This window comes from Alligator sinensis, unplaced genomic scaffold, assembly GCF_000455745.1.
Source record: "Alligator sinensis unplaced genomic scaffold, ASM45574v1 scaffold444_1, whole genome shotgun sequence".
Taxonomy (NCBI): Eukaryota; Metazoa; Chordata; order Crocodylia; family Alligatoridae; genus Alligator; species Alligator sinensis.
Window position 1 is genome coordinate 529880 of NW_005841886.1, and position 7493 is coordinate 537372.

General features: G+C 47.4%; 1 long non-coding RNA gene across 1 annotated transcript in view; it reads left to right on the forward strand.

The window, feature by feature from the left end:
* Positions 1-3119, forward strand: part of LOC102372368 — a 9939-nt gene extending 6820 nt beyond the window's left edge. The window contains exon 3 of the long non-coding RNA XR_323133.1: positions 2528-3119. This is a non-coding gene — a long non-coding RNA (uncharacterized LOC102372368). The remainder of the gene's footprint in view (positions 1-2527) is intronic.
* Positions 3120-7493: the final 4374 nt, after the last annotated feature.

The following is a 7493-nucleotide window of genomic DNA, read 5'->3' on the forward strand; positions in this document are numbered from 1 at the left end:
TTCCTGCCTATGCAGGGGATCGGACTCAATGATCCATTGAGGTTCCTTCTGACCCTAACATCTATGAATCTATGAATGCTACTGCACAGTAGTGTCTTGTATAAACACGCTCACAGTATCAACTATCTACTGGCACCACACTGGGGCCAGAGACCTGAGACAGCCAGTCAGTGAGTAAGGAAGGAGCATGAGCCTGACTAGGGATGGCATTAGAGTTCAGAAGTGGAACCAACTTCCTAGGTGCAGCCTACTGGCAAGCCTCTATCTTCAGGCAAAGCAAAGGATGGTATTTATTCCCCAGCTCTAGGGCTGCCCAGCCCTCCAACCTAATGCTTCAGCAAACTAACTTAAGCTGCCCTGCCAACAATGACACAAGCTGCTGCTTGCACAACACATCCACCTCAATGTGACTTTGGCCTTCAGGGTCCCATCACCCTTTGGGAGCTATGCCCCCTTGCAATCATACCAGTAGCCTCAGTTTACCCTTCAGTTCTAATTATGGGTGATCAAGTCTTCTCTCCCCCTATCACAAAGCTGCCAGTCAGGCTTCTCAAGATACTCTGGTAAGCAAGGTTACTCCCCACCCAGAGTACATCTCTGCAAACAGAGAAAATGCCTGTATCAGTCATGTGCCCTGGTGCACAAGGGCAGGGAGACATCTTGAATAGGAACTGTGAGATAAAACCCAGCTGCTTTATGTTGCTTCTTCAGGAGGCCTCCCTTTGTTCAGCAAATGAACTGGAATTCCTCAGCACTCATCTCACAGCACAAGTAGCAGGATAGCAGTGCCATCCATAAACCGGAAAAGTTGGCTTGTATACTGTGCATGCATTACACCACTGTCCTCTCCCAACAGAAGGCAACTTTCCAAAAGAGATTTGAATTGTAACAAAGAATGAACAGACTTTCTCTCAGCCTTCTGTCAAGTTGGTTTGATTTCTCCACTGGGGGTTTGGTGGGAGATAGAAAGGAGGTGCCCACTTCCAAGATGGGATATGGGCCCAGGGGAGGGTTTCACTGTACATATAGAACTATAATGAAATAGACCAGGGTCTTCAATGTTTTTGGACAGAGTGCCAAAAACACTCGCAAACTCAACTTGTAAGATGTTGGTGTGCCGGGGCGGAGCAGCCCTTACCTTTTCCCCGCTGTCTGCCCCAAAGCACATAATGTGGCAAGCAAAATGCCTTTATGTGCCATGCTCTGGCACCCATGCCAGGGGATGCCTACCCCTGAAATAGACTTTAAAAATACAGCCTAAAAGATGCACAGCATCTGATGAGGGGAACTCAGGCTCATGAAAGCTTATACACTGCTGATTTAGTTAGTCTATGAGGAGACCTGCAGGTTAGTCTTCTTTACCTTGCCTCTAACCCAAAAGTCTACTTTGCCTGGAATTGTAAAAGCTGAGAGAATTGCTGTGTGTAGACGAAATGAGAGGCATGTGTGCACAACACTTTAAAGCGGGCTAAATGCTTTTGCACCATTTTAATGGTGTTGGTGTTTGCATGCCTTGGCGGCGTATTGTGCATTAATTCCAGCCACTAGGAAATTTGGCGGCACCTTAAATGACTTGGGGGAGGAAACTCCTTCAGGAGTTTTAGTTTGCTGTCCCTACACCTGTGGAGTGAAGCACGGGGCTCCATGCAGCTCAGGGGCTCTGCAGGAAGCCCTGCACGCAGCCTGGCAGCAGCCCAGGAAAGCAGGCTCTGCCCAAGAAAATTGGCAAGCCTTATGTTTCCCCCTTCCCTTCCCCCAGAGCCTGCCTGAGCTGCGTGGGGGCCAGTGCTTCCCCCCGTGGCTGTGGTGCCTGCTGCAACCACCCATGCCGGGTGCCTGCAGGTGGGTGCCACCTGGGGATGGCCGCTGCTGCCACAGAGGGAAGCACCAGTCCCCACCCCAACAGCCCAGGGACTGCTCTGCCTGCCAGCAGCTCTCCCTCCCCTCCTCGCCGGAAAGGCAGGTAAGTCAGTGGGGTGTGTGCACGACATGGGGGTTTAATCAGCCCTAAACTGAAGACAGATATTTTTAAAACCCACCACTTCAATTTAGGGCCCCTGTTTCATCTACACATGCCCTATGATTTTAATGGAAAATAATATGAAATTTTTAAACAAGAACAGACAGCAGCTGTGTACACAACACTATTTCTGTCATCCTGTTCTACCCATTGCTCAGACTGACATGAATTGCTTTAATAAATATGTACATGTTTGTGTTCCCAACCCTGTTGAATTAAAATTCATTTGAATTATTTCTCAAGGACTCTTGTGGGTATGTCAGTCTCTTGGACAAGGAGTTGCTGGTTCCCTTCCCACAGTAGGTGGGACAAGGAAGTCTACTTTAATTTCCTTCTGAGAACCCTCTGCAAGGGCTGTCTGCTGGTGACCTGATTCTGTGAAAAGCTGAATGCCCTCAGATACATAACAATCCTTCCAGGCTGAAGTCCCAGTAGGATAATCAATAAGCACCTGTTGTTAGAGCCAGGAAACAAAACAGGACTTGATCCTGCTTTTTATTTTTGTAGGCCTAATAAAGAAAATACTGATCAAAGAAAAAGGAGTCGTCCATGCCCATTGTAAGGAGCATTTTGAAGACCTTCTCGATTGAGACTCTGTTGTTGATGAGAGCATTCTCAACTCCATCCCACAAGACCCCATCAGAGATGATCGGACAATCCTTCCAACCATTGCTGAGGTAAGGAAAGCCATCAAGCAGATGAAGAATGACAAAGCATCTGGAGCTAATGGAATCCCTGCTGAAATCTTCAAGCAAGGGGGAGAGGAGCTTACATCACAACTCCATGCCCTCATCATAATGATCTGGAATGATGAGGAAATCCCAGCTGACCTCAGGGATGCCATGATCACAACGATCTTCAAGACAGGAGACAAGTTGGACTGTGAAAATTAAAGAGGGATCGCCTTGCTGTTCACCACAGAAAAGTTAATTGTGAGAAATCTCCGGAACCATCTCCTCCCACTTGCTGAAGAGCTCCTCCCAGAACCTCAGGGTGGGTTTAGGGCAGAGGTGGGTAAAACACAGTCCATGGGCCAGATCCAGCCCACCAACAAATTTGACCCAGCCTATGAGTGGGTGGCTGCTCCAGCTCATTGGATCCGGCCCAAGAGCAGCTAGCAGGTGGGCAGGCAGGGCTGTTTCTGCTACACTAGTCAGGTGGGTACCCAGCAGCATCAGATCTTGATGTGGCAGCATCAGCTAGGTGGGGGTTTCCACTGCAGCAGGCAAGTGACAGCATCAGCTGCGGGTACAGCCAGCAGGTTCAGGAGCCCCGAGGCAGAACCTGCCAATGGCGTTAGCTGTGGACCCAGGCAGGAGCTTCTGCCATGCCAGGTGGGTAGCAGCATCAGCTGTGGACACTGCTGGCATGTTTTACATCAGGGCTCCAGAACCTGCTGGCTGCACCCACAGCTGATGCTGCCACCCACCCACTGTCCCCATCTGGGTCCGCAGCTGAATGTCATGGCTCCTGTTGAACTACAACACCAGCCAGGTTCTGGAGGAAGGGAAGGGAAGGGAAGAGAGAGGGAGAGAGCAACAGAGACCTTGAGCTTGTGATCAGTCAGCTCCCAGTCAGTCTTATCAAATCAATCTTCATGTTTCCTGGTAGAAAATTCAAGTGTCTCTTCACCGGCACTGATTATGGTGAACTTGAAGGCATCCCAAGCGCTGCCAACATGCTCCCATTGTTGTTGATTGGAATTCACCAGTTTTTCAGTGAGACACTTGTGGAAGAGGTCTCATTTAATTGGGTCCTTGAGTCCTTCAGTGTTGACCTTCCATTGGCATTGCTTCTGCTGCAGTCATCATTAGGGAGCCAGCGTGGATGGCATAACTTAGCAAATGAGTTGGTGACTGGTCCAGCAATAGTCAGCTCCCAGCATTGCTTGAATGATGCAGGCATCGTTGTGATCCCAGGCATGAACAATGATGTAGTCAATCAATTGCCGATGCTTAGACTGTAAGTATTGCCATGAAGTCTTGTACCTGTTTTACTCATGGAACAGGGTGTTGGTGATGGTGTGTCCATGCTTTCCATATTTGGTCAAGAGGAGGATGCCACTGGAGTTGACCTTTCCCACTCCTCCCTTGCTGACAGTTCCATTTCAGAGGTTTGAGTCCCTTCCAACTGGCATTGAAATTACCAAGCAAAATAAGTCTATCTCCCTCCAGAATGTCAGAAAGGACTTGGTCAAGGTTGGCATAGAATTCCTCCTTGGTTTTGTCAGCAGCATCAAGAGTTGAGTTATACACACAGATGACAGTGGCGTATTGGCTCCCTACCAATCTGAGACAGAGTCATGAGGAGTGCATTAATTCCAATAGGGAATTCACTGAGTTGATTTATTCTTGAGTTTTTTCTTTATGAAAAAACCTAGTCCATAAAGTCAGTGTCCTCCTTCCTGTTTACCCTTCTAGAAGAGGGTATAGCCACCTCCTTGTTCTTTGAGATGCCTATCTCCTGCCCGCTGGGTCTCACTTAGTGCACTAACATCAGTGTTGGGTTGCTTGACTTCTCAAGTCATGATTGTGGTGCAGTGCTCTTGGTCTTCACTGTTGGTATTCTCCATGAGAGTCCTGATGTTCCAGGTTGCAAAATTAATTCCATGTCTTTGTTGATTTTGACCTCAGTAAAAATGATCCCACTGGGCAAGGTTAGCCAGTCAGGAAAAAAGTAGGCAGACTATGTTTAGGATACCTTTTCTAGCCCCCTCCCCATGATGGGATGAGCAGAGTAGATCTTAAAGAGGGCTACCCAATTACAGTTACATATATGTGTGTGTGTGTGTGTGTGTGTGTGTGTGTGTGTGTGTGTGTATACATACATACACACACACACACTAGCAACTCGGGTACACACACATTCAAAATAACTAGTCTAGGTTCATGCACACCTATCACCAGTTTAAGCCCATACATGATACACACACCAAATTTAGACAGAATCAGTTACCAGTTACCAACACTTGCACATCCAATACACATACATGGATTACTAATTCATATACCACACACACACAATGATATATATGTATATGTATTCACACACATGCCACCCACCTACACACACACACAGGTGAGTTCCTAAGTTGGGTGTTGTGATGCGTATGTATGTATGTATGTATGTGCTTGGTGTACTTGGGATACCTGGGGAAAGGTTAAGGTAAGGAAGTAGAAGTATAGGGAGTTAAAGTTACCAGGACCGGGATTAGAACCAGTAGACTACAGGGGCCTGGGCTGAAGAACTGAAGCTGCGGGTAACTTTAGGTTAATTGATCTTAACTGATTAAAAGACAATACCCAAAGCCTGCAGAACAGGGAAGCAATGCCAGCACAGCTAGGGGGAGCTGAAAAGGTAGGTAGGGAGAGGGAAAAATAGGACTAAGGGAAAGTGTGGGTGTTAAAGAGGGGCTCTGGGTGTGGGGAGCCAGAGGATGGCTCCAGGGCATCTAGAGAAGTTGCAGGGAGCAGCAGTAGGTGCTGGAAGCTGGAGAACACCACAGGACAACTAAGAGGACCTGGGAAGCTGCGGTGGGGGGGAGACTACAGAAGGTGCAGGGGAAGCCTGAAAACAGAGAGATGGACAGCAGAAAATCACAGGAAAAGCAGCAGGCAACAGGGCAGCAGAAAAGCAGAGAAAGGCAGCAGACTCACGGAAAAGGCAGTAGGAGCAGGGGAGGCTGAGAGGTGGCAGAAAACGGGAGATGGAATTGGGAGGAGATCAGGAAACTAGCAGAGAGGGTGGGGACTGGAGCAGAGAGAGAAAGTGAATGAGGCTGGAATTTAAGATAAGGAAGGGACTGGGATTCAGTAAAACATGACCCAACTCGGGGTTGCAAATGACAGTGGTTTTATTGAACAGGGGAGACAGTGACACAATGTCTTATTGGTTCCCTTGCATGCACCCACCCACAATGGCAGCAGGGGTTAGAGAGACTTGGTGCAGGAGCTGAAGTCCACTGAAGTCCAGGAGGAGACAGAGAGAGAGAGTCCAAATTGTAGGAGGAGGTGTGCAGGTAATATCTACCTATCCAGGCTGGAAAAGGGTCCTTGTCCAATAGGTGTTGTACAGAGGAGGGTTGCCGGCAGGGCCTCTGGGTGGATAGGTGGTGTGGCATGGTGCTGGTCCAGATGGAGAGGGCATCCCACTGGGTCTGTCTTCACTGCCCCTTTTTATAGGGGCAGACCTTGTGTGACCCTAGTGACAAGAGGCATGCCCAGGCAAGGGTCAGCCTCTGGCATAATGAGCATGTGTGCTCCGTGCAGGGATATGCAGTTTCGGGTGTCTGTAATGGTGAGAGTTGCTGGTTCTGTGGGTGTTTTGTCTTTCAAATGCTGTTCTTGTCTCTGTTCCTGGGTGAGGTCCATGGTTCCTGGATGAATCAATGCGAGGTGATGGCCCAGTCATTACAGGCCATTCAGTAGATGCCTGCTACCACTGTATTTCAATCATTCCCAATCATTCTCATTCATCCGGGAACCAATTTACATGGGAGGGGTACAATGAATCACATTGTTGCAACATGGGATGCCCAGGCAGAGGACAGAAGATGGAGGCTTGACATATAAATTGGAAACTTGGCATGACTTTAGTTCACTTACAAATACAGGCCTAAAACACATAATATTCATATGAAACAATAAAAATCAATATAAAAATGATAATATAATATACAACAGTAAAAATTAATACAAAACTAATAATTATACAATATAAAACAGTGGATATCCAAAACCAAAAACTTGCTACCAAAATAGAAATGTTTAAAGCTTATCCTAAGTTTGAGCTCACTTATACTTATCTATAGGGAATAGAGAGGGAGAGAAAAAGTCAGAAATGGTTGGGGAAGGGGAGGGAATGCGATTAAAAAAAAAAGAAAGAAACTGGGGGGTTTGCTACAATAGTTCCCTGCTGATTACATGAGTATATTTAAAGTAATCAAGCAGTTCTGAGATTAAGGACCTGTCACTTGCTGTCATTAACTCCTCTGACAAAGTTGTAGTGCTAGAAATAATCCACATTTGCCCTCTAACAGTGCACTGGAGCATCATGGCTCTTCCATGGTCAATAAAGGCCAGATTAGAATATAACACTCTGGAGCAAAATAAGCCAAAGCTAGAACAAGGGTGAGTATCTCTGAAATAGGGTGCTGCAGTGGTTTAAACAGATGGGGTTAAAGCGGTTTGGAGATGAGACTAAATCCTATTTCACTTTACGCATCTAGATTACATGTACACAGTAGGGCTGTGTGAAACGGCTATGTTTCGTTTCGGGTTTGGATTTGGCCATTTCAGAGGACAACGATTCATTTCAGTGTTTCAGATCACTGTTCCGTTTCGGTTCAGCCAAATCTGTTTTGGAGTTTCCGCGCTGATTCAGAGATTTGAATTGGCCGGGGAAAGGCAGCCATAGCCGGGTGGCTGCAGGTTCTCCTGTGGCTCCTCCCGCTGTGCCCCTCTTTCGCCTTGCG